Source organism: Heloderma suspectum, chromosome 11, assembly GCF_057233095.1.
Source record: "Heloderma suspectum isolate Gila_16-S chromosome 11, 16-S_ref, whole genome shotgun sequence".
In the NCBI taxonomy this organism is placed as follows: Eukaryota; Metazoa; Chordata; class Lepidosauria; order Squamata; family Helodermatidae; genus Heloderma; species Heloderma suspectum.
In genome coordinates this window covers 6441905-6465342 of record NC_139468.1, presented here as the reverse complement: position 1 = coordinate 6465342, position 23438 = coordinate 6441905, and the positions used below count along the sequence as shown (strand labels likewise).

Genomic DNA, 23438 nt, shown 5'->3' with positions numbered 1-23438 from the left:
AGAACTTTGAGTCATCCAGTGAAATTGGTGGGCTGTAGGTTCAGGATGAATAAAAGAGAGGATTTCTTCAAACAATAAACCATTACTTTCTGGCAGGGGTAGTGAACATGTGGCCCCCACAGCCCCCTAGGGTGGCCCCTACCATCCTCTGAAATTTGGGGAGACCCCAAAAACTTTTAAAGTAATGTTTGAGGTGATGGTATCTGTAACTGCTGCAGAACACCAACAGAGTCAGAAGTAGCTTGCAAGTAAGTACATTTTGACCGTTAGTGCACTCTGTAGCAGCTCCGGATGCCATCTTGTTTTATTTTTTTATCCCCCTCCCCCAGTTTTGACACCCAAGCTTCCAGGGGGTGCATTCCAGTGGCGGCCAGGACCCAAGGCAAAAGGGGTGGGGCCAAAAATACAAGCATATTTTAGCTTTAAAAATGTAATGACACTACTTCAAGGCACCTTGGGAAGTTTAAATGGTGGCATCTCACACAGTACTCATTGGAGCACCAGGAAAAATGGTTTTTAAAAGGTGGCCCATTGCAAATGTCATCAGCAATGGACCCCGGTGTGACACTCAGCTGCCTGTGAATGGCACAAGCTGAGGCTGGCCCTGACCTTTATCTCCATGCCATGGAAACTTTCATCCACTAATTTCTGCAGATCAACGTTCTGTTAAAGGGATAAGAGAAGGCCAGGGTGGTGAGTTTTTTCCCTCCTGGTCAGTTGGCAACCCTGTTTACAAGCTCAAAACAAGACGCACGGATGTTCTCTGTGTCATTTGTCAAAATTGGCCGAAGTTTTTCTGAGATGGTTGGCCACCTAGCAAAGTTTACAAGTGCTCAGTGTTGTTTCTGCAACCTGAAACAGCATTTCCCCTCTGCCTCCTTAAAGAGTATTTGCCCCAAGATGGGAGCGCTTCAGCTGCAGTTTCTCGATGTGTTTTTATATAGTGTGCCAGCTGGTTTCCATCTCATCCAAAGAGGTTGTTCTCTCCTGCTCTTTGCCTTTTGTCCTCCACAATTTTTTAGGTTAATGCTTGGCCATTTGGCATTCTCAAAGGCCACTCCATATTATCGCTGTAGGTTTCACCTCAATAAGCAGGTGTTTGTCCTTTCCAAACTAGAAAATTATCTTGGAGTTCAGGGTCATAGTTGGCCTCTTCTAGAAGATTTAAAGGTTGCTGGTTGTTTTGTTTCTTAAAGTCTCCTTTTAATGAATAATGTTTGCAAGGCAAGCCCAGGTAAATCGTAGTGCTGCATGAGAATAAGTGGAGAATAATCATAAAATATCAAATATTTGTAATGCACTAGGGATTTGTTGGTAATGAAGCCTCTAACTGGCTGAGCTTCTCTGATGTCACAAAGGGAAGGCCAAGCAGGAGGGGTTCTGGCTGCCATGGGCTGAGCCGCTCAGAGGCAGGTCAGACAGAAAGGTGTAGGGAAGGAGGTGAAACACGGGAAGGCCTAAGAAAGGAGGAAACCAAGGGAAACAGAACAGCCCATGAAAGAGAGTTCGAAGATGGAGTCATCTGGAGGAATGAAAGGAAGATGAGGAGGCCAGAGGGAGGGGTCTGAGAAGGGAAGGGAAACTGGGGAAGAGAGATTAGAGCTGAAATGCAGTTCATGTACTGATTTTATTCAACAAGAAACTTGTGTGTGCACGCCGAGGTGCTCCAATTTAAGAGCGAAGAGCTTTGTAACACCCTCACAGTGGCCGAGATTTCAAGTTGCTAAAAAATACGTATTTGAATATGAATGTTGATGTTGCTTTTCAAGCTTTTCCCAAGAACACTTTTTAAAGCAGCAGTGTGTCTGAAGGTTGCAGCTGCACGCTGAGTCTTGGTGTGTGTGGCAAAGCTGATGAGTTCTAATTACATGCCACTGTTCACAGTAAGGAGATGGCTCCAGCACGGATTGTGATGAGTGGTTCCTTCCCAGCTTCAAGGGCTGCTCTTTCGTTGCGCTTTTGGAGTACACAGGCAGAAGCCATGCTTGCGATTTGAGACCTCGGGCATCTCGTGGGAAATCGAAGACTGTGAGAGTGTTATGCATGCAATTCGGATGTGACTTCAGATTCCTTTTTTTCGTCATAGTCGTCCTGACTGGCTTTGGGCAGCTACCTATTTTCCATTTGTAAAATGAGTATAATATTGACCGGAGGCTTTTCTTTGTAAACTTGAGGCAAAAATCTAACGCTCGATTATTTTCAGGGGACATCCAGTTGGCTCGGTGTTTTTTTGAGATTACACGAACCTGTTGATTTCTTGAGTAAAAGTGTGTGGGGTGCTAGTCCACATAACAAAGATGACCCAGAATAATCTCCCTGTTCTGAACATGGGAGTGTCCCAAGGACAAAAAGGTACCTGGTTTGGGGGTTGTTGTTTTTGAGGGCAGGATATTTGTGCTGTAGGTAAGTAATTTGTTTTGTAGGTTAATAATTGGGGTTGCAAGATCCTTGACGTGAGTCATGCAGGTACTGCTACATTTATCCTTTTGGGGGAGGGAAATAGAAGGAGGAAGAGGAAAGGATGGATGGATGGAGGTATTGATAATAGATAAGGCAAATTAAAAGTGGCTCCTGTATTGCAGCTTAAACTATGCAGCACATAAACTATGTGATTCACTTCCAGAAGACGTAGTGACGGCCACCAATTTGGATGGCTTTAAAAGGGGATTGGACAAATCCATGGAGGATATCAGTGGCTAGTCCTGATGGCTATATGCTGTCTCCAATATCAGAGGCAATGAGCCTATGTACACCAGTTGCTGGGGAACATAGGTGGGAGGGTGCTGTTGCACTCATGTCTTGCTTGTGGGATTCCTGTCGACAGCTGGTTGGCTGCTGTGTGAACAGAACGCTGGATTTGATGGACCTTTGGTCTGATCCAGAGCGGCTCTTCTTATGTTCTTAAGTTCTTCTGTTAAAGGGAGATCCTAAATACAGAAAGGTGAAAGACAACTCTGCTAGATGATGTGCTATGGTACTTAGACAGGAGTGGAGGATGCAAGATGGGCAATTAGGGTACATGCATAAAAGCAGTATTCTACATACTAACAGTGAATTCATTCTCTAGGTATGGATTCTTACGTAGCCAGAATAGCACCATCCATGCAAAATGGTAGGCTTGGGGAACCCTAGTGCAGTTTTTTTTAAAAAAAACAAAAACAAAAAACTTCTTATCAGGAAAAAACACACAATTTGGGGTGGGGGGACAGCCCAGTGAGGACTGAGCACCTCCAGTGGGCCAGATGGCTCTAAATTTTGGCCAGATGGAATGTTGTTCTCTTTCAGCCAGTGAACTCTGTCACAGTAAGGGCATAGCACCACTAGGCACCTTGAGTTCCCATTAATACCAAGGACTTGGGGCACGTCAGGTTCAGTGGATTCTGACCTAGCAGGAGTCAGGTTTCCATGTGACCCTGGAAATCGAACTGTACCACGGAGAGCTCTGAGTGATGCTGGGGCTGGAAGCCAGTCAAGATTGCCTGCACGTTGCTCCAACAAACAGCAGATTGTGACTGAGCCTTAAGTATGGCGTTGGCTTCCTTTAGGTTGGTTAAACCCCCTACCCTATTGACTGAGACCTTCTCCCTTAAAGGAGCCTAGTCTGTTTCAGTAGCCCCAGGCTTTGACGATATGAAGTGGTTTCGATGTGGTGGTGTCTTCATGGCTGGAGTCCTCAGAACTGAAGGACTGCAGTGCCATCTCCTCTGGACACAAGGAAGCTGGTCCCTGGGGCCTTCCTGGAGAACTAGGTCTTAAGGAGATGAGAACCTCATGACATCCTTCTGTGACTGAGCCCTCTCCTGGATCTCATAAGAACGTAAGAAGAGTCATGATGGATCAGACCAAGAGTCCATCCAGTCCAGCATTCTGTTCACACAGTGGCCAACCAGCTGTCGACCAGGAACCCAGAAGCAGGACATGAGCACAAAGCATCTCTTAACTCAGGAGCTCCATCCTCTGAGGATTAGGGGTCAGTATCCTAGACCATCACAAATGATGACTGACTGCAGAGAGGAAAAAATGGAAAACTGATGGAGTCAGGGAATGGAATGGAGTAGGGCAGGGCTGGCTTGCTGGAAGTCTGAACAGGAGCACTCCACACTGCAACATTTTGTTGCAGGTCCTATTTGTACTCTGAATACCATACGTTGGTGCCAAACAACAGGCAATGGCCGTTTCATTCATGCCATTCCTGTAGGTTTCTCAGAGGCATCAGCTTGGCTGTGTTAGTTTAGATGGACATAAGCTGATTTATACCAAAGACCATTTGTCTACATAGGCCAATATTATCTCCTTTGTCTGGCAGTGGCTCTCCGGTGTCTCTGGCTCAAAGGGTATTTCTCATCTCTTTTTAACTGGCAATGCCAGGGATTGGATCTGGGCCCTGTTTGTGCAAAACATGTAGTCTACCACTGAGCTATGGCTCCCCTCCCCCGGTGGGAAATCTGATCATGAATCTCCTTCAGACGTCTGCCTTGGATCCAAGAGCCTTTTAAATGGGACTATCATGGATTACGTCTGGGACTTCCATCGCACAAGCAATGTGCTCCACCATTGAGCTGTTGACCCTTCCACTTTCTGGACCTTGGGCTAATCCAGAGAAGCCATTTGTTCTGGGGCAGACAATAGAGATGATATTTTTCAAGCTGCAGAATGGCAGAGAAGTGAAAATAGATTGCCGTTTAGGGCGGAAGCCACATTAAAAAGTCCCAGTTTCTACAGCTCCATGATTTCAGGTTGCAGCCAGAGGAAAAAGAGCAAGCCTTGCATGGATAATAAATGGAAGGAGGACCCTCTGCACCTAGAAAACTCTGGAATAACTTGCATTTAAATTTCCCTAACATGTTTCCAGTTCAAATACTCAGAGAATGGGCACGTAAACAAACGTCAGCCTGTATAATTTATGAAACAGCGACAACCAATCACACTCTTTATTCCTTTTTTTTTTGCAGTCTAGTAATTGCCTTGCTGTTGTTAGCAAAGGCACCAAAGCAGTTCCCCAGCAGTAAAACACAAAATGGGCCGCAAATCTTCCCAATGAAGTAACAGATCAGAAATGAGCTTGACGCTAGTGCTCGGTGAAACCCCACAAAGACTTGTTGCTAGATTTACTGGAAATGTGTGGGTTCTCTTTCACAGGAGGCCCAGACGCTATTATCTTCAACTTGTAAGTTACCTCCTGTGTTTTCCCACTGCTTGTCCTGTCTTTTTTCTTTCCACAAAAAAGGAAGAAATGATGGAATAGCTAAGAGCATAAGCAGAGCCCTGCTGGATCAGACCAAGGGCCCATCTAGTCCAGCATTCTGTTCACGCAGTGGCTAACATGCAGGACATGAGTGCAACAGCACCCTCCTGCCCATGTTCCCCAGCAACTGGTGTGCATAGGCTTACTGCCTCTTAAACTTGAGGTACCATATAGCTGTCAAGACTAGTAGCCACTGATAGCCTTTTCCTCCATGAATTGTCCAACCACCTTTGAAAGCCATCCAAATTGGTGGCCATCACTACATCCTGTGGTAGCCAATTCCATCGTTTAACTATTCACTGTGTGAAGAAGTCCTTCCTTTTATCTGTCCCGAATCTCCCACCAATCAGCTTCATGGGATTACCCCAGTTCCTAGTATTTTGAGAGTGGGAGAAAATGTCTCCCTATGCACATTCTCCACACCATGCATAATTTTGTACACCACTATTATGTCTCCCCTTACCCTCCTTTTTTCCAAGCCGTACCGTGTCTTGAGCTAGAAACCCCAATTTGGAAGCACCCCTTGGTTGAGAAGGAAACTCTACATTCACATCAGACTTTACTTCAGACAAAATTTTCTTGGCATACAAGGGATTCTGTATTGGGTGTTGAATCTTGACTACTGTTTCCAGGCTCCACGTGGGGGCTGACAAGAGATTTATTTATTTATTTATTCATTCATTTATTCATTCATTCATTCCATTTCTATACCGCCCAATAGCCGAAGCTCTCTGGGCGATTCACAAAAATTAAAACCAAACAGCATTGGTCATACATACAATAAGAGTGTTGGTTATACATACAATAAGAGATGTATTAAACAAGGCTTAATAAAGTTCCCTGGCAGGGCTGTAAACACGGATTTGCAGCATGTTTTCACCCGGCTCAAGGCAAGAGGGGGACTAGAACTGGGGGCCTTTAGTTCTTTGTGTAGCTGCTTTGTGCCCTGAGCCACCAGAGCCAAGGGCTGAAACATTTTCTTGGGCGGTGAAATATTCTTGGGTTCTGGACTTGCCCCGGCTGGCCTTGACAAGAAGGGCTATAAAGGACTTCCTGTTTGATCTGAGACTTTCCCTGAGCAAGAATGGTCTTCCTGGCTCTGGTGTGCATATTTATTACTTGCATTTTTACCCTGCTCTTCAGCCAGAATGGGTGCCCAAAGCAGCTTTTGAAGATTAATGATAAGACAGTGCCGGCCCTCAGGCATACAATCTAAAAGATACAACACAAAAGGAAAAGGAATTGAGGGGAAATGCAAGACTCAGGCACCACTTCTTCATTCCAAAGGTCTTACAGGTGCTGTTTCTGTATGTTTCAATTTGCCTCCAGGCTCTGATTCCCTGGCATGACTCCTGGTTTCCAGCTCTGGGCACCCCTCTGACAGGTGCCAATGCTCAGCCCCAGCACAAAGGGCCGGTGTGGTGTAGCACTCAGAGTGTTGGATTGGGACTTGGGAGATCCAGGTTCTAGTCCCCACTTGGCCATGAAGCTCACTGGGTGACTTTGGGCCAGTCACTGACTCTCGGCCTAACAGGGTTGTTGTGAGGATAAAATTGAGAGGAGGAGGATCATGTAAGCCACCTTGGGTTCCTTGCAAAAGGAAAAAAGGTGGGATATAAATGTAATAATAAATTAAATACATAAATGGCTCTCTCTTACCACAGGTTTACTGCAATGTTCTTGTTCCTTGATCAGCCAGTTACATTTTTTTAATTGGGTTTATTCCAGTCTAAACCAAACAATCTGTAGGCAATTTTAAGGCAATGGTGATATCAGGCATCTCAAAGAGGCCTGGCTTAAAAGGCTGTCTGGACCAAAGTTTGCTTTTCATCTATTACTGGCAGGAAGCTTAACCTGTGGAAAAGAGAACATCAGGAGAAACTTCTTGCGTAATAAGGGTTATGCCCCAGAAGGGTGAAAACCACAGAGAACAAGTTGGGAAATTTCTATAGAACTGTAGAAGTAAAAGCAAAACGTCATCAAATATGGAGAAATATGAAGAGATGGGATTAAAAGAGTACAGTAGTCAATCATATCACGTTCAAGTGTAAAACTATAAAAGGAAAGGGAAGATATTGGGTGGGGTCACTTCTGGCCGGGGGTAACCCACTAGCAGAAAGCTGTGTTCATAATGTATGTACTATACTTTGTCTTGTTTTATTTATTTATTTATTGCATTTATACCCCGCCTTTTTTCCTCTTGCAAGGAACCCAAGGCGGCTTACATTATCCTCCTCCTCTCCATTTTATCCTCACAACAACAACCCTGTGAGGTGGGTTAGGCTGAGAGTCTGTGACCGGCCCAAAGTCACCCAGTGAGCTTCCATGGCCAAGTGAATCAATTTCTTTCTCTAACTGCCATATGTATGCTTGTTGTTAATAAATGTTTTAAAATATAGCCTATGAACATCTGTTTACAAAGTAACTGTGTTGTCTGTGTACTACTCAGTCCTTCTCAACATCAGAAAAACCATATCTTTCTGAACCCTGTCATGAATGTCTGCTTAATTAGATTCATTATTCTTAAATTCTTTCTCCTACAAATCCATGTGGCTGCTGTCACATTGCAGTTATCTTGATTAGTGAAAGTAGCATTGAAGATTCTGAACTGCCATTGAAATCCATCAGGTCATGTGTGTCACTGAAATCCATTAGGTTTTTATATGGAATTCATGTGGGACTCAGGAGGAGAGACATGCACACCAATTAAGTGTGTGTGTGTGTGTGTGAGAGAGAGAGAGAGAGATACACACGTACACACTTGCTAATTTGAATTGTGATTCTAGAAGCTTTGAGTTCATGCAGTTTTGCAAATTAATTTGCATAATTATACTCCGATAGGTTTTTCATTAAACTTGATGTGCGCATAATAGAATTCATGTTCTATAAAAACAAATACTTGTGTGTGGGGAGAATGCTGCTGATAGAGAAAACACAAAAGGGCGAGGAAAGAGGAGATGAGAACTCTGCTTTAGTTTTGCAGTGAATTAGGTGGAATGGATTTTGGAAGGAAAACCGAGTGTTTTCAGTTTTGACAAAAGACTGTGTCACCTCATCTTCCCCCATATCATATTTGCAGTGCTTGAACAGCTACTCAGAGCAGCTGCGGAGGGTGGCAGGTCTTCAAAGTTCATTGTCAATTAGTGTTTCATTTTTTTTAAATGGAGAGAGTTGCTAAAGCATGGTTTAGAATAACTAATTCTTAGGGGGAACATGGTAGACTAGTTTAAAAACTAGCAGAATGTCCATCATTATGACAAGTGGGGTAGGTGAAGCGGGAGAGCGTGCATCTAACAGACCACTTAGTCTGCACAAACCAACCCCCAATCCTGAGATAATCTTCAGAGGCCTTTCTCCAGATGCCCCCACCTGGGGATGCCATCCCTCTGTTTGCCCTGAAAGAGGCTTCGTCCTTCGTGTGCACTCTGAGCGCACACATGTAAACATGCACAAAACACTTGTGGACACCCCAAGTGATCATAAGCACATAAGCAGAGTCCTGCTGGATCAGACCAAAGGCCTGTCTAGACCAGCAGCCTGTTTCCACAGTGGCCAACCAGTTGCACCAATGGAAAGCCGACAAGCAGGACAAGTCTGCAAGAGCACCATCCCGCTTATGATCTCTAGCAACTGGTATACAGAGGCCTACTGCCTCTGATATGGAAGTTGACATAGCCATAATTTCTAATCCCCTTTTAAAGCCATCCAGTTGAGGGCCATCACTGCACCTTGTGGTAGCAAACGCCATCATTTAACTGTGCACTACATGAAGAAGTCCTTCCTTTTATCTGTCCTGAATCTCCCACCACTCAGCTTGATGGGATGACCCCAGGTATTATGAGACTGGGAGCAAAAAGCGGCAATTTTAATCTCCATTGGTGCCCACCCAAGGGCCCATGTGCCTCGCCCAAGCCAGGAGAAGGGAGAGCAGCTGCAGTGGTGTGGATGCTTGGTGCCTCCATCTCCTGCATGGGGAAGGGCCTGGGTCTGCACATCCCAGCATCATCCATGGGCGAATGATGCTGTTTGCATCTGTTTCTGCCAGGATTTCCTTCGAGGGCCAGGGTGCATTCATCATACCCATGTGCAGCATGTAACTTTCCGCCAGAGGCATGAATTGGTAGCCCCTAGATGCAGAAGATGTAACTTTTACTTGCAGTGCCGTGTGCTTCCGAATGAGCTTACTTAGGATTGGAGCTCTTATTTGCATGTTCAGGTCTGCTCAATGCTGCTCTAGTATCTTCCCAGCCAGGAAGCTTTTATTTTTCAAAACCGCTTGGGAACCTGAATATGTGTAGTAAGTGATGGATGGCCTCAGGGTTAACAGAGGCCTCAGGAGTATGACCTGTTATGGGACTGAAAGTGGAATTTAAGTGTTGACTTTCCATGAGGCTGTTTGAGGGCCTGCTAATGGGATCTTGGCTCTTGGTCCTAAGAGACCCCGTTTTCTTTGCCATAATTGCAGTCAGCAGAGATGCTAAGGCCCATCAATTCACAAATTTCATCCTTTGTCTTGAATTGCTCACTCCTTGGATGTGGTTCAAAGGTTAAAATGCCAGTGTAATTTCTGCAGTGGACAATGGTGTCTCCCTGCAGAAGAATATTATGTTGGAAATATTTCGTCTCACTTGAAAGTTCACATTTATTTTCCAGGAAAGATCTGTGAAGGAGAGAGTTGGACATTTGACTGGTCAAAAACGGATTCAGTCAATTGACTGGTCAAATAACATATTTATATATATAAGTTTTCTTGAACCATTAACATTATTAGAACAAGAAAAGCAATACTTTAATCATCATCTGGTTTGATGATTATGCTAATTACCAAAAAAGTTGAGTGAACTGATATTGTTCCCTTCCTTCGGAGGTCAGGTAGGCGCCAACGTTTCAGTGCCTCCTGAAGACGTTGTTATTTTGAGAGGCCTTCCTTGTGTGACCAGCCGCAATTTATTAAATTCAGGATTTGTTTCTTTTAAAATGTTTTAATTGTTTTAACATAGTGCCTTATTCTTTCATCTTTGTTGTTCACCGCTCCAAAATCTTTTGATGTGGAGTGGTATATAAATATTGTAAATAAAAATTAATTAATTAATTAATTAAAAGGTTGGGTATGATTTTGATAAATGTGAATGATTTCAAAACAGCTGTTCTCTTTGGCACTTACCTTGGAACACCACCAGGATTCAATTAAAAAAGAAAGAAAGAAATTGAAACAGAAATAAAGCAAAATAATAGGAACTGTTTGTTTTTGTTTTTTAAAGTCAGATCTTTAAGGAGGTGGCTGTGTTAAGGAAGCAGTAGACCAATTCTTCATGCATCAGCAATATCATAGTTTCATAAAGTATTTGACTGTGGTCAGTGGATAATATTTCACTGGGCAATTGACCAGCCTGCCAACCCCAGTGAAGGATGACAATCAAGAACAGGGTTGGGCAACTCAAGGCCTTCCAGATGTTTGGCCTACAAATTGCCCATCCCTGAACGAGAACCTGAGACTCTCTGCATGCAAAAGTGTGCCACAGAGCAATAGCTTCTGCACAGCAGGGTAACAGGGTGCTCTAGATATATAGGAGGGTGGTTAAAACACCAGATAAGGTCACAATGGAAGTGAGAGAACATATTTTTTCTTTACAACAGCCCTGCAAGGTAGGTCAATATTGTCTGTGGAGTTAAGGACTGAGTTATTTGCCTGACATCTCCCCAGTGAGGGAATTAGAAGGTTGAGATGCACATACACATGCACGCACACACACACACACACACACACACACACACACAGAATCTCCAACATTATTTGCAACACTAAAACCCTGTTATCTTGCTGAGGTTTCTTTTTAACTATGACCTTACACTTTCAGCCAGAGTACTTATTTAATTTGAGAGTATGTAGCTGCTATGCCTTCCCTTGAACTATCTAACCCTGTCATTTCACCTTCCTGAGAGCAATGCTGCATTACAGGATTATCAACCCTGGGACAGTTATCGTAACGGTAATAATAGGCTCTCCTAGCTATGTGAACAAATTTAATTAACTGCAAAGAGAAATTCTCTGCTCTTCTCTGACTTGGCTGTCATCCAGCAATCTGCATTAATGCGGTAACATTTCAGGAATACGGGACAGCCAGTGCGTGAGATGCGGCAGGCACTGCAGAGTGCAAGCTATGGACACTCATGTGATCTGAATATATATGTATTTTGTATCGGTCTGGGAATTTGTGGGTGAATTTTAATAGCCATTGCATCGTGCTTGCACCCCTTTCCCCCTGTGTTCTAATCTTTGCTTAGGTGATAGTCCCCATCTGTGACTAGGGAAGCTGTTGGAAATTTATTAATGTTGGAAAAATAGGGAGGTGTGAGTTTTCCAGCATGCGTTCTTTTGGCTGAATGCCATAAATGTTTTCCAATGTGGTCATTGCTGACATGGTGAGATGTGTACTGCTGCAGAGCATGAACCCCCATGCTTTTTAGGACAGAAAACTCTCTAATCAGTCTGTGCTTTGTAAACATTTTGATATAAATATAATGTATTTTTTAAAATCTTGACATGTTTTTTCCACGTCAAATGCTCCTAGGCATGCATTCATCTTTGAGCATGAGGTCATGAATAGTACCTGGCCCATTTGCTTTAGCAGGCAACTGCCTTAATTAAAAAAAAAAAAGCCAATCCAGGAGTCATTTTTTTTACTCTAATTTGCTGTAGTTAGACTCTTGCTACAAATTCTGTCATGACACTTAGGTCTTTTTCTCAGGGGAACCACTTCAGTGTAGTGCAGTCTGACATTGCAGAGGGGTGTGAACAGAAGAAGATCCCTGCTGGATCAGACCAAGGGTCCATCTAGTCCAGCATTCTGTTCACACAGTGGACAACCAGCTGCCCACAAGAAACCCCCAAGCAAGACAGGAGTACATTTAAAGTTTAGAATAGTTTAGAATAGATTATAAAATGTAGAAAAACACTTATCTTTTTCTCATGAGCAAAACTGGATGAACATTTGATAGATCCATGTGCCCAATAAAATACCTGGGGTTGGGAGGCAGATCCAGCTTAGAAGTTGCTGGTTGGCCATCCCTATTCTAGACAAATGAAGTGTGTCTGCCATCCAGTTCAAATAAGGGCATAAGAACATAAGAGTTATGCTGGATCAGACCAAGGGTCCATCTAGTCCAGCACTCTGTTCACACAGTGGCCAGCCAGTTGCCCACAGGAGACCCACAAGCAGGACATAAGTGCAACAGCTCCTTCCCACCCATGCTCCCCAGCAACTGGTGCACATAGGCATACCGCCTCTGCTACTGGAGGTAGCATAGAGCCATCAGGAGTAGTAGGTATATATTGGAAGGCCATCTAGATGAGTCTTTTCCACCACCCTGTTGTCATCAGGGATGTGCGAAAATGTATTAAATTCAGAATTTGTTTCTTTTTAAAATGTTTTAATTGTTTTAACACGGTGTTTCATTCTTTTATCTTTGTTGTTCACCACTCAGAAATCTTTTGATGTGGAGCAGTATATAACTATTGTAAATAAAAAAATTAAAATAAATCGATTTCTATTCCTCTTCAGTGCCCAAGTGAGCACATCAAAAATTGTGCACCCTACCCCCAAAAAGCATTTTCATCCTTTAGCCTATGGGTGAAACTGTGTATTGAGGTGCATGCTTGGAAAAGTGATCATTTTTTATGTTCAAAAATGCACAATTCTCATGTTCAGGGGGGGGAGGAAGACACCCGCATTCAGGAGCAAGAACAAGGTGAGATGAACGTCGAGATGGAAAACAGGGAACCTCAACAACTTGAACAGTGCTCGCTCTCCCACCCCTAAATGCCGTGCTCCATCCCAGCAGGATTCCAACTGGAACACCTTTGCCCTATAATGTGTTGTCCCCTTGTCAATGGCATTTGTATTATTTTACAAGAGAGAGAGCAAGAAAACAAGAAAAGAGAGCAAAAGGTGTGCACAGCCAGCATCCAATGTACTGCACAACTGATTCTGGGTGCCTAAAGGAAAACTCGTGAATTTTAAAATATTTACGAATTGGCTTTGGAATTAGGAAAAATATCATCCAAAGCAGCTCACAACAACTCAGAAATAAAGATAAAACAATCTGGGGGGGGGGGACCAAACATAAGAAATATATAACCAAAAATAGAGAGAACAAAACAAGTGAAGGGAACCTAGTAGAAGAAAAGACGGCAAATAAAAAAATAGGCCTCTGTCCCCAAAGCTCTCTGAAATTAACAGAGTGGCCACATACCAATTGCCAAAAAAGAGGACACCAATTTACATAACACTTGCATATGTATATGTGCAAATTTAGAAATAATAACTTTATTTATTTACAATATTTATATAGCTCCACATCAGAAGATTTCGAAGCGATGAACAGCAAAGATAACATAGCAAAACACCATGTTAAAACAATTAAAACATTCTAAAAGGAAACAAGTTCTGATAAGATCAAATTTAATAAACCACAGCTGGTCACTCCAGGAAGGCTTCCCAAAATAACAATGTCTTCAAGTGGCACTGGAGCAACACAACACTGGTGCCTGCCTGACCTCCAAAGGCAGGGAGTTCCACAGGAAGGGGACCATCACACTGAAGTCTCATTTCCTGGTGAACTCCAACTGGGCCATGGGTCCATGTAGAACCACCAGAAATAGAAATACAAGACATCTCACCGTAGTGGAGAAGACTGACTAGGAGGCTTGTGTCCCTGCTAAGTCAGCTGTCTAGGTGCTAGGTGGTGATGGGCATTTTCAAGGCCCCTGACCTGCTCTCCTTCCTTACGGTTCTTTGACTTTAAACCAGACTTGGTTTGGACAGACCTTCAAATAGAGGACACTTTCAAATAGAGGATTGTCCTCTCCCACCTCTCCAAAATAGAGGACTGTCCTTTGTGAAGTGGGACACTTGGCCATCCTATGAATGAGTCTTTAATAGAATGCCAGAAGGCCAGGTGTGAGGGTGTTGCAAAGCCTGGGTTCAGCAGCTGAAAAGACCCCATGCTTCATGGATCCATATGCTTGACCGCCAAAGATGTGAGGCTGCAGATCTTCGAGCATTGACGGGTCATGCAGGAGGGTTGGGCTTTTGCCTTTGAAATGGTTAAGAGTCATGCCTACAATAGCTGTTTCGTTCCTGGTCTGCTATCCCTTATTATTTTTAATAATGTAAGAACAATTCCCAGCATTTGACTTAAAACAACATGCTTTATTCCAAGAATCAGTTCGGTGGGGCCATCTGAAGTATTGCCAGAGGAGTGGGGTGGGTGGGGGAATAGTCTTGAGGGGACACATTGCCACATACGTGCTTGTTTAGATGCATCCTTATTTAAGCATGCTTTTCAAAGAGTTATCAGTAATGCAGTTTTCCTCAACCCAGCACCCTCCAGATGTGTTGGACTCCAATCCCATCATTCCCATCCACCTAGGGGTGATGGGGATAGTAGTCCAAGACATCTGGAGGGCACTGGGTTGGGGAAGGCTGAAGTAATGTGCAGTTTAGCCCTTATTGGATTGTCACTAGTCGATGATGGAACCACCATGAAAATGTCCTTCTAGTTTTGACCAAAGATTGTTGCTGGTTTTGAGCAGTCAAAGTGCTTCTGGCTTTCTGTTAACCATTCTGACTTGGTTTCAGGTGCTGCTATCGGGACTGATTGGCGTTGTGTCATGGAAAAGACCCCTCTCGCTTGTGGTAAGTAAGAGCTCCCTTGTGCTTCAATCGTACAGAGTCAAGCCAGCAACTGAGGGCAATAGACGTAGGACAGATGAGAGCAAGGACAGAGAGCTTCAGCTATTGGATGGTATCAAAACGTAATAAGTAATTCATAAGCAAGGTACCTTGATCTTTGCACCTAATTTATGGAATTCACACTATGTCATGAAATGATATTAGCATTTAAAGAGGGAATTGGGCAAATTCATGGAGGATACCTCAAACAGGTCAATCAACAGCTCTTCACCACAGTGGTTTTATGGAATCTCCATTTTCAGAGGTGCTATACCACTGAATTCCAGTTGTCAATGAGCAAGAATGAGACAAGGCTGTTGCCTTCATGCTTGTGGGCTTCCTGGAGGCATCTGGTTGGCCACTGTGGGAAACAGGATGCTGAACTCAATGGACCTTCTGGTCTGTTACAGCAGGACTTTAATTATGTCCTTCTGAATCACCGTTGTGCTGGTTATGACCTATACAGCTCTATACGGCTTGGAACCAAGCTACTTGAAAGACCACCTTCTCCCTTATGAGCCTGCCCAGGTGTTAAAGTGTTCAGGGGAGGCCTCTCTCTCTGTACCACTGCCATCCGAGGCATGTTTCATGGGGATGCGAGGGAGGACCTTCTTGGTGGCTGCTCTGGAACTCCCTGCTGACAGCTAGGTTGGCCCCCTCATTCCTGTCCTTGCATTGGCAGGCAAAGATTTTATTCAGGTAAGCCTTTGGCCTTTAAGCTGGTCTGTTGCTGACAGGACTTTTAATGGGTTGGTGCTGTTCATTTATTTTATAGTTGTGTTTCAATTGTGTTTGTATTGTTATGTTTTAATTAAGGTTTTCTTTTAATCTGTATTTTATTGCTAGCAGCCTTGAGCAGGATTTTTTGGGCAGAAAGTTGGGATATAAATTAAATAATCAGTTAATTAAATACATAAATGATCACTTCATCAGAATATTACCAAATATTTATCTTCTGTCCCCCCTGGGGGGGCGCTATTTCATTTTCTTTCTAAAGGAAAGTGGAGAAGATCTATTGAAATCATCCTCCCCATTGGGGTGGGGGTAGTATCGTTAGCAGTTTACTGGCATCTTTCTAGCACAAGCTTTGTTATGCAAGATGCCAATTAGGAACTAAATGCTTCCCATTAAGTATGTTCATTAAACAGCCAATGAAAAGATATACCGCGGGGGGGCGGGGGATAATTCTTGTCTTTCACACAATTAATTTGGTATAAATTCACGGACGTTAATGAAATGGTATTGTGAGGAATATCTCTGCCAAGGTGTTTATGTACAGAGATTGCAATGTTAATTGAAATGGATGCTATTCATTAATCAGCTAAATAGGAAGAGGAATATTTTGAAAACCAATTTTCTGACAACTGGAAAAAGCCATGTGCTTTATTGTAAGGCATTCTGTTTTTCGTGCTTCCTGAACTCTCTGTATTGCAATTCTTTTTCCCCTTGCCCCATTCTGCTACGTTGTTGTGTTAGTTTTTGCACTGTGGCTTGAACATTGATGGATCCAGACAATGGTTAATGACATTCGCTCTGGAGCCTGGTTTGCTGAGGAGTTCAAGAACCATTTAGTAGTTTTCACTTAATCCAAAGCAGCCAGTAGCCTCTGCTGAATAATTCATCTTGTTTCAGCTTGTCGAGCAAGGCCTGGCTGCTGTATAGATATTTGCTCAAAGGCGAGAGCAGTCCAAGGGAGAGGTGGTGGGGCTTGTCCATTAATCAGCAACACAGAGGACAGGAAGAAAAGGGAACAGGAACTGGTGGTGGGGCAATCAATTATTTACTGTATCTGTATTTATCCAAAATATTTCTGGGCCAACCTTTAAGGGCAGAAGCCCTCCCAAAGCGGCTGACATAATCAAATTTCATCCAGTAATAAACCAGCAACAATTAATAAAATCAATAAACACCAGCAAGAAAAACAAACATCCAGCCCAGATATTATTATAACCTAAGACATGATGCCAGCTAAAAACCAAGAACAATAAAACACACTAGGCTTTATTAGTTATCGGTGGGTTTAAATTAGGGATGCTTAAGAACAGAGGAAGAGCCCTGCTGGATCAGACCAAGGGTCCATCTAGTCCAGCATTCTGTTCAAATAATGACCAACCAGCTGTTGACGGGACACCCAGAAGCGGGGTATGAGTGCAGCAGCACCCTCCCACCCATGTTCCCCAGCAACTGGTGTACATAGGCTCACTGCCTCTGGAACTGGAGGTAGCACGTAGCCATCAGGACTAGTAGCCATTGATAGCCTTTTCCTCCAGGAATTTGTCCAACCCCCTTTTAAAGCCACCCAAATTGATGGCCATCATTGCATCCTGTGGTAGCCAGTTCCATAGTTTGACTATGCACTGTGTGTAGAAGTCCTTCCTTTGGTCTGTTGATGCTTGAAGAATTTGACCTTTGCAATCCCTGTATCAGGTGTTCAACCTCAAACCTGTGGGCCAAATTTGTCCCACCTGGGGTTTCAATTCACCCCTCTAGCCTTCCCCTGAAGGCCAGAACCCTTTCCCCAGAGCATCGATAATTTGGTACTTTTCCAGTTTTTGCACAGCCTTTCCCCCTTTCTGAAAGGTTGAAATGCCACTCCTAAGGCTTAGTTACTGGCCGTAGGAGCTTTAAGCTACAATATGCTGCTATTTTTGGCCCCTCACCTTTTGTCGTCAGCCCTGCCTACCGCTGGAATGCGGCCCCCGAGAGCTTCTCCAAAAATGCGTGTGGCCCTCGGGCTGGAAGAGATTTGATACCCTTGCCCTATACAAAATGTCACAGTCTGATTATGTCGCAACACAGTGCTCAACAGTTTATACATGTCAAAATATGGATTTAAATGCAACTTTTGAGAGAGAGAGTATTCTGGGTGGATTTTTGCTTTAAATGGCAGAATAATGCACATACATGCCATGGGCTCAGATGGTATGTAGGATAAATGGAAGATCCACTCCCGTGTTTCTTTGGCACTATTATAGAACCTTTTTCACAAACAGTAGAGGAGATCTCTGTACCTAGAATGCTCTTCCATACAAAAAAAAAAAGTATTAAAACTTCCCTGCACATATATTACTGTGATTGTTATTGTTAAAATTACTGTTGTTAAAATTGTTTTATATGTGTTTGTTTGATTGATCAATTGACTTGATTGATATGCCACCCAACCAGCAAATGCCCTTGGGGCAATTAACAACAATACAAACCCTGAGCCACAATAAAATAACCAAACAATAAATGCCACTCATGTAAATATCGAAATATTAACATGTTACAGAGCCTGCACTGCAGTTAATCATCAAAGCAACAGATTAAAGATTAAATGCTTACTTAAAATTAATGTGGCTAAATGTATACAGTGAAGGTGCCTGGTGGATCTTCCTGGGAAGGGCTTTTCACAGACAGAAGGGGGCCACTGCAGAGAAGGTTCTGTCCTTCCTAGCCACCTGTTGCACCATTGTGGGTGGTGGCACCAGACAAGAGCCTCTGAATATGATCTTGGCAATCAGGCAGGAGCATATGGGAGAAAGCACACTTTCAGGTGTATGTGGCAATTTATTTTCCTCATCTTATTTTATTTATTATTATTTATTACATTTCTATACCCCCCCCCCATCACCTGAAGCTCTGTGGGCGGTTTACAAGACAAAGCTTGAAACCATAAAATACAATCACATAGTCAAACATAATATAAAACTACAAGTTTAAAACAGAACACAACCAGAGTAGTAACCAAGATAAAAACCAAAGTTTACAGAGTACAAAAGGACAGCTCCCCCACCCCGACGTTCTCACTAACTAAAATTTGACACAGAGGAACTAGCAGGCTAAGGAAAAGGGTTTTCCCCATGCATTCCCTTTGAAATCTAGTTTATTATGTGTAGTAAAGAGTTATATTGTATGGAGGAATGGCACCTCCTCTCCAGCGATGGTCTATGCCAGTGGCGGCTGGGGGCTCTGATGTCAGTGGGGCGGTGAATCCACTTTGGGTTTCAGTCAGGACCAGTCAGAACTCTAGGGGAGCTATCCAAGGTGCGGAGTGCCTTGGATACCTCCATTAGAGTTCTGACTGAAACTCAGAGTGGATTTACCACCCCACTGATATCGTAGCACCTTAGATAGCTCCTTTAGAGTTCTGACTGGTTCTGACTGAAACATAGAGCGGATTCAATGACCCACTGACATTAGAGTCCCCACCCTCCACTGGTCTATGCTAACTTCTCTGCCAGTCCCTGCCCAGTGCTCAGCACTAGAGAAAGGCAGCCTTTCTCTAACTCTGAACAGGGAAACCCCCAGAGCCATTGCTCTGGGCCTCTCTCTCTGCAAAGAAAGGGGCGGTACCTTCTGCCACAAGCAAAGCACAGAGCGGTTGCCCCTTGTCTCTCTCTCCATGGAGAAAGGAGTAGTGCTAATATTAATAATAATAATAATAATAATTATTATTATATTTATATCCCGTCTTTTCCCCAATACCGGGACTCAAAATTCTAGAACCCAATGGGGTCGTCCCATGAAGCTGACTGGTGGGAGATTCAGGACAGATCAAAGGAAGGGCTTCTTCACACAGTGCAGAGTTAAACTATTGAACTTGCTACCACAGGATGTAGTGATGGCCACCAATTTGGATGGCTTAAAAAGGGGGTTGGGCAAATTCCTGGAGGAAAAGGCTACCCATGGCTATTAGTCCTGATGTGCTACCTCCAGTACCAGAGGCGTGAGCCTATGTACACCAGTTGCTGGGGAACATGGGTGAGAGGGTGCTGTTGCTCTCATGCCCTGCTTGTGGGTCCCTGGTCGAGAGCTGCTTGGCCACTGTGTGAACAGAATGCTGGACTAGATGTACCCTTGGTCTGATCCAGCAGGTTTCTTCTTATGTTCTTAGAGGTGGGCCTTTGGGAGGGAGGGCCCTGCCTGCAACATCATCCATCCCCTTGGGATTGTTCCAGGAAGCAGTTCGGCCCCCAGGGCCAGAACAGTTCCCTAACCCTGGTCTGTGCCCTGCTGTGAAGTCCATTTGAACTTGGTTTCTCCAGTAGATGTAGAAGAAGAGTGAGGTGTTTTGTTTTTTCAAACCATTCTGTTGTGATGAATAATGATGTAATCTCCTGCATCTGTTTTTCTGGAGCTGTTTATATTAAAACATTGCACTGGGATTCACACCAGCAATAAGTTTCCGGTGTGTCATAAACTTTTCTTTAACCTATGTGTATGTGATACCTGCCGATTATATCAGCAACCCCCTTTTTACTATTAATGCTACATGTGGTATGTTTTATTAGTATGAAAGCCATTTTTATGATTTGTGAGAAGTTAGAACAGCTTATTTTCTTTCCATAGCAATTGAGCTCCAATACGATTACCTTCCCCCATGTGCTTTAGCAGAAAACAATATACTTGGAGCACCATGCAATTGAAGTAGCATGGCAGGGTCTTTTTAATCAGCCAGGTCAGCATTTTCGTACTTGCTGGGTCTTAGCTGATTGTAATAAAATCTTAAAACTGCAATAAAGCATTCAGTTGTTACATGCTTGAGCTCTACTGATTTTGGTGAGACTGGAGTATGAGCAAACAGGCACAAGAGTGGGGCCAAAGGTTTTATTCCTCTTTATTTATTTCATAAATCTATTCCCCACCCACTAGTCTTTCAAGGGCTAATACGGCCCCTGGCGATACATCCAAAAATACAATATAAGTGTGGGGTAGAACGTTGGGACTCCGCAGATGCGGATTCTAGTCTCCACTCATGCATGGAGCTTACTGGGTGACTTTGGGCCAGTCCCTGACTCTCAGCCTAACCCACCTCAAAGGGTTGTTGTGAGGATAAAACGGGAAGGAGGAGGACCACGTAAGCCATCTTGGGTCCCTTGCAAGAGGAAAAAAAAACAGGATATAAATGTAATAATAAAAATACAACCATTTACAAAATTTTAAAACAACACAGAGCAGTCAGACAGCCAAGATGGAATGAGGAACAATAGCGTGAAAGGCCAATCTAAATAGAAATGTCAAGCGGGGGGGGGGGGATTACACATTTCCACACACACACACAGAAGAGGAAAAGGAGGACATCAATTTGTGTAAAAATGCATATGCTACATGATACGTAGAGATGTAACTTTAGAAGAATGGCTAAGAATGATTAAATAGAAAAACAATATTTCTTACCATCGTGGGGAAGACAGTGACCAGGTGACCCGTGTGCCTCCCTGCTCAGCCTGCTCTCTAGGCGTTCACTGCTGATGGGCAACTTCAAGTCCCCAGCTCTCCCAGCTTCTTATGGTTCTTCTTTATCTTTAAATTGGACTTGAACCGGACGGTTCTTCAAATGGAGGCTGCCTTCTAATAAGAGTGTTGTCCGCTGTAAAGTAGGACACATTGCCACCCTAGAAATGCCATTGCTGGTCTTCGAAAGATGGCAAGTGGGTGGGGCCAGCCACTTTATTAGGCCATGATGAAGTTGGCCATGTTACTTGTAGCCAACCTCCAAGCACCTAGGAGCAGCCCCTCCCCCCACTCCCAGTTCACCTGCAAGTCCAAAGAGAGTCCATGGGAGATGGACCAGCACACTCAAAGGAACAAGACCACTTGGAACTCTTTATTGCCTGCCATTTGTTTTCTTGAACTGGAGATGTGCCGGTAGCTCAGTGGTAGAGCCCATGGTTTGCATGTAGGAGGCCCCAGATTCAATCCCTGGCATTGCCAACTTAAAACAACAACAACAACAACACCTGTCACATTTCCAGAGTCTGAGCCTAGCAGTTACAGGTTCAAAGTTCCAAAAGTCACAAGGTGGTCAGCACAAACGGGGATCAGGCAAAAGGCAAGATCCCAAGAGTCCAGGACAGGAAACAAGGTCCCAAGGCAACACAGAAGACAAGGGATGGGCAGGAAGAGAAAATCAGATTTCATTCCAGAAGTACTCACAGCAGGAATCAGCCAAGGAAGCATTCTAGAGTCAAGGAACGTAGATTCAGGAAGGTCTGGCCAACGTTGGTTCCAACAACACTCTCAGCCTTACGCTGCTGTTTTTATGCCACACCTCAGCTGCAGCAGCTGTGAAGGTCCTCTTTCTGAACAAGCCCTCTGTGTGTGAGTAGACCTTTTCATACCAGGAGACCTCTGGCTCAGTCTAGCACTTCTTCTGCATTCCTGCCTTTTTCAGGTGGCATCTCTCCTGAAACCTTGGGGGCGGGTCCTCTGCCTCCACCTCCAAGGCAAAGTCCTTCACAGGTGATGCCCTCATGGTAGTCACCCCTGAGGGCCTGGACTCCTCCTGGTCTACCAGCAAGTCCCGAGCATTGCTACTGGCTGCTGGCGCCTGGTCTTCCAACAATTCCTCTGAGGAGGAGCCTTCCAATGGGGCATGACAATAGCCCAGGTGGGAAAAGTGTCTGCCTGAAGTATTAGAAACCTGCCAGCTAGAGAGGACAATACTGAGGTAGACAGACCAATGGTCTGATGCAATATGCAACTTGAGATAAGTCCCTTCTTCTGTTTTTTTAACACTTTAATTCTCATTTATTTCGGTTGGCTAATTCTGATTGTGTTTGGCCTTCTCCAGTGTTTAGCCTTCTGCTTTTTATTTTTAGTAAAGGGGGTGGGTGTCTAAACTACTGTAAGACCATTGAGCAGGGTCTGTGTTTGTATGGGCCTTGTAGAGTGCCTAATTCTTTCAGTGTAAACAGGGCCAGCCCTGCCATTAAGCAGAGTGAGGCAGTTGCCTCAGGCAGCAAATGCTAGGAGGTGGCAGCAAGGTATTGGAGGAAAGACCTGTGCACCATGCGCCTGTGACCCGCTAAGCTAGCCTGCTGCCTTCAGGTGCGGTGGAACGTACTGTTCCATCGCCAGTGTTGAAGACAGCTTCATCCTCCAGTCCAGTTGGCTTTCATACCTGGAATGGGAGGGGTGCCCTCTTGTTCTTTGCTTCAGACCGCAACACATCTTGGGCTGGCCCTGGGCGTAAATATTACTTAGGACTTCAATTCTCAGACTCTAGAGTTGGTTTTACTAGGGATGCTCCTCAGTTGGCTGTTAAGGGAGAGACACAGTGTTAAGAACCCCATGAAATGTGGGTTTATGAAAATAAAAGTAGGAATACTATGAAGCTGAGATGAATCTCCAGTGATGCATGGATCCAACCATAAGTCAGGGCACCATAAGTCAGGGCATGTTGCGGGGACACCAACGAGAAGAAGCAAGATGGGCTGAGAAGCAGTTTACCTTGGTGCTGTGTACAAACCCAGTGCTGTTGAAGCTTTAGAGTTGCAGGTACGGGTCTATCAGCGGGTTGGGGAGACCCACCCACCCAAACACACATACTAAAACCGAACCTTTGGTAACTGAGCCCCTGGGATTAAAATGGGAAAGAAATACTATGCATTCCGTTAGGCTCTTATTTAATTATCTGCAAATGTTTAAATGTGGTTTCCTATTAATGAATGGTCTATGGAGCCAGCTATAGAGAC

General features: G+C 44.1%; 1 protein-coding gene across 1 annotated transcript in view; it reads left to right on the top strand.

Annotated features, from left to right (window-relative positions):
* The first annotated feature begins 14891 nt into the window (after positions 1 to 14891).
* Positions 14892 to 23438, top strand: part of ENTREP2 (endosomal transmembrane epsin interactor 2) — a 205007-nt gene continuing 196460 nt past the window's right edge. Inside the window, exon 1 of the mRNA XM_084816401.1 lies at positions 14892 to 14943. The gene's annotated coding sequence lies outside the window, so the exon portion shown is untranslated. The remainder of the gene's footprint in view (positions 14944 to 23438) is intronic.